Consider the following 4,002-nt stretch of genomic DNA (forward strand, 5'->3'; position numbering starts at 1 on the left):
TTATAATTAATTACCCCCAGATAAGTGTACAGTAAGGATATCCCTATCATTTCATCTTTCATCATCGATTTACATGTCTGACATGGGGAGCATGTCGTTTGCCAGTTAGGCGGTTTAATTAGGTTAATTGACGCAGCCACCAGTATGCTATGGAAGTCACTAGACTCGTTGCTACCCACCCACCTTGTTTTCCTACCGCACAGCATGCTCACGCTGGACCGCAGCTGACGCCGAGCACCAGTCCAGCAGTGGGCAACCCTGCCCTCTGTCAGCCTCGTGCCCAGTGTTTCTCCAGGGTTCGGAATGGTGCCTGGCACGTCGTAGGGGCTTATTAAATTCATTGAATAAATGGATGAATGGATGTTCTAGAGGCTCACTTTCCTCACTGCAATGCCTGACTTCCATGGGAAATCAGAGAAGCTCTGTGAACGAAGGGGCCAGAGGCTGTGCAGAGAGAATAGCTGGTGAAGACAGAGCCTGTGACAAGCGTCCAGTCTTACCACATTTCTGCAGCCACCAAGCCAAGCCTAAAGTCTGGCTAGCCCGGGGGTTCTACCGGAATGTGTTAAAGGTGGAGAGTGTCAGAATGCCATCTGGGCACCACATGGTCGCACTTTCCCATTAAGCAGAACCTCAAGTGCTCACAGCAGGATGCTGCTTTCTCTGCCAACACCCTACCAAGTGTCTTTGCAGATGTCTCCATTTGACCAGTGAAGCATTACAATGGGCCCATTCATGAAATGAAAAAGCTCCTTATTGCATGTGGCAGAGGTTCCTAGCTACACCCAGAATATGGGTTTTCCTGCCATCCTTGTCCCTTTCAAGTGGCTGCCCAAGAGCTATATTATCTAAGCTGGTCTTGCATCTAGATGGCTTCATTCGATTATTTCTCACCAATAGAATTCTGACGGATCATATTATCTAAAGTCATCCACGCCAACAGGTCTCATTTCACACAGTCTTATAATGTGACATTGTCCTCCTGCATTAAGCAATGAGCTCTATGTTCTCTCCCTTTCATCTGGGTGAGCTTGTGAGGTTTATCAGGCCAAATCATAAAAGGTGACACAGCTTCTGCCCAGTCCCCTTGGGACACACACCCTTGGAACCCAGCCACCATGCTGTGGGGCCCTGCACACCACAGCCCCACAGCCACATGGAAAGTCTAAGCGTAGATGTTCTGGCCACAGCTGATGTACCAGCAGACACCAGCCTATGGCAGAAGGAGGTGAGTTGGCCAACAGACTCTAGCCCTCAGACTTCGAGCCATGCCAGGAGACACCGAATGGAAGAGGAATAAGCTGTCCCTACCAAGCCCTGTCCAAATTGCAAATTCATGAGCAAAACAAATGTCATTGTTGTAAGCCACTAAGTTTGGGGTGATTTGTTATGCATCAACAAAGAACCGGGACAGGAATGCAGGTGACAATGATGTGTGTCACTTCTAAGATGAAGCACTGAAGAACTAGGGGTGTCTTCGCTAAAGGGACCCTTTCCCCAAGGCCCTAGGGCAGCTGGACCACAAGAGGGAGTGACCCAAGTATCTCGATGGCCATGCTGTAGCAAGCTTTCCATCACTCAAGAATGCCTGCATCAAACTGTTCCGGAGATAGAAATAAATGTCTGTTGTGTTAAGACATTAAAACTCAAGAGTTTATATTTTTACAGCATCTAGGGTTATCCGACATAATTCGATACGTTTTTTTTTCTGATCGCCCCCAAATCTTCTACTCTGACCAGTATCTTCCTCTCCTTTAGTATCCCAGTTTTCTGCATGATACTAACTGTTGTCACTTGGGCTCCTGTTCAGTTATCCTCACACTGATAGATGAACCCTGTGTATTATCAGAAGGACAATACTTAAAAACTTCAAATCTCCTAGAGGATGTATAGGCAGAGAGCAAAGGGAGGGTAGGAACTCACCTCTCTTATCCCTCCTCAATACCTCACTGACGAGGGCAGCACTGGCCCAGCACACAAGAGGGAGGGAACCACTGTGCTCCACAGAAGTAAGCCAACACGGCTCAGCGGACGGGCTCCCCAGGCTCCCTTGTGGAGGTAGCCTTATAGATTGAGGCCGAAACTGTCACATATAGGCCAGTAGGAGTAGACCATGTGGATGTCCTTGCCATGTTACGTAACCAGTTTGGAGGGAGCAGAAAGATCTTTGGTTCCCATGGGCTTTGGTGCCAAACAGAGGGCTAAGAAAATTCAAGGCCCAGGACAGCATCTGCACTCCCATTGTCTAGCGCCTCATCCACAGGTCTTGGGGATCTGGGTCTAGTGTTCATTCCCTCAGCTCTCCCTTGACGAGAATCTTCCTCCTTCCCTGGTTCTGAGGCACCACGGGCCACCCAACCCTCCCAAATCATGACAATGCAATGTGCTATAGCATTATTTCTGACACTTGGGAACACAAAAGCAGAGAATGCTGGCTCATTTTTAAATATTAACGTGAGTCGGTGCTACAGGAGGTGACAATGAGCCTCAGTGGGTCTCTTTCGGCATTTCTGAATTCTGAGAGATCCCCAAGGGTCTTGCCCTCTGCCTAACATTAAAATTCACTCCCTAACCTGCTGGGGAACTCACACTGTGTCCCTGACACTCGGGAGGGGAATCTTGGTGTGAACCATGCTGTTCCAGGAAGTGGCTTTTTGAATGTTCAGCATAAAATATGTTCAGCATAAAATATCAGTGCCTGACCTGATACCTGCCCCGTGCATCCTCCTAGCACCAGGGGACCTGCCCCACATCCACCCGCAGCTTCCTTCCTGATGATACCGCTCACCTCTATTACTTATAGCTGCCTATAGCCTTCTCTGCTTAATTTTTATTTTTCTTTTCAACACTGAATGGCAGCTATCCAGAGAGCCCTTGGGATCCAATCCAAGATGACAAAGCTTCACCACTAAATACCCCTGGTTCATGTTTACTTTTTTAATTACTTCATCAGTGAGTTCCAAATCCTCTAAACTCACAACTGCCTGGCATTTTGGGGCACCATCCCAAGCAAGGGTCTGTGGGGTTTGCTCTGTGTTGCCAGCCCAGAAACAGTATGAAACGAGATCACGTGTCATTTCCCCAGATGGCCTGTGGGAGAATATTTTTGGTTTTTATGCTTCAACAGAGACCCCAGAGTGGAATTCAGCTTTTCACAGTTCATTCCTAAGTTGAACAAACCCCCTTTTCTATGGGGACCTCAAGAATGTTAGAGATTCCCTCATCTTTCCATGGTTCCAAGCGTGGTCTAATCCCTTATCTCTTCATGAGCTGTTTGGCTCATGCTGTTTTGATTTCACCGGAACGGCTGAGCCTCTGAGATCCCTGGCTCTGGCCTCCTCTCTTCAGTGGGTCCCTCTGGGCCTCTGGGCTTAGCGTCTTCAATGGAGATCTTGCAGGATAATGTTTCCAAATTTGTTTTCCAGAGCCTAAGCCCCTGGGAGCAGACTTGCCTGGGTTTTGTCAGGCCCTGCCCGGGCCCCCCCATCAATCTTTCCTCACCCCCTTCTCCTCCATCAGCAGCTCCCTCCCTGTTGGCTCCAGCATTCACTGCTGACCTTGGAGAAGCGATAAAGGCTTTGGTGGTGGTGCTCAGCTGGGGAGATGCGGAGGTGCCACAAGTCAATTTCTAGTTTTCAGCCGCTTCTATCTTTCACTAGCTCCTAACAGATTTGAGGGTTTTAAAGGCTTTGTGAATCCAGGAAACCTCTTTCCACCCATCCCTGTCCTTGAAGCTCCTCGCTCAAGGACCAGCCCCCTGTTGATAAGACTCTGTGTCTTTTTAGGCCTGATCTGCTTTTGTGCTGCACAGTGTTGCCGAGTGAATGGTGGCCTCACTGAACCCCCAGGACCAGGTCAAGCCGTTACCCGACGTCTGGTGTTCTAGTTGGGCCTGAAAACTATGTGGGGGCTGGGAGAGTCTTCCTAGGTGGCCCACACTCCAGTGCTGCCCTCTCCCTTCTTACAGAGCTAGGTCCTGTCTGCACTCCAGGTTTGCTGGGC

The sequence above is a fragment of the Zalophus californianus genome, chromosome 9, assembly GCF_009762305.2.
Source record: "Zalophus californianus isolate mZalCal1 chromosome 9, mZalCal1.pri.v2, whole genome shotgun sequence".
Lineage (NCBI taxonomy): Eukaryota > Metazoa > Chordata > Mammalia > Carnivora > Otariidae > Zalophus > Zalophus californianus.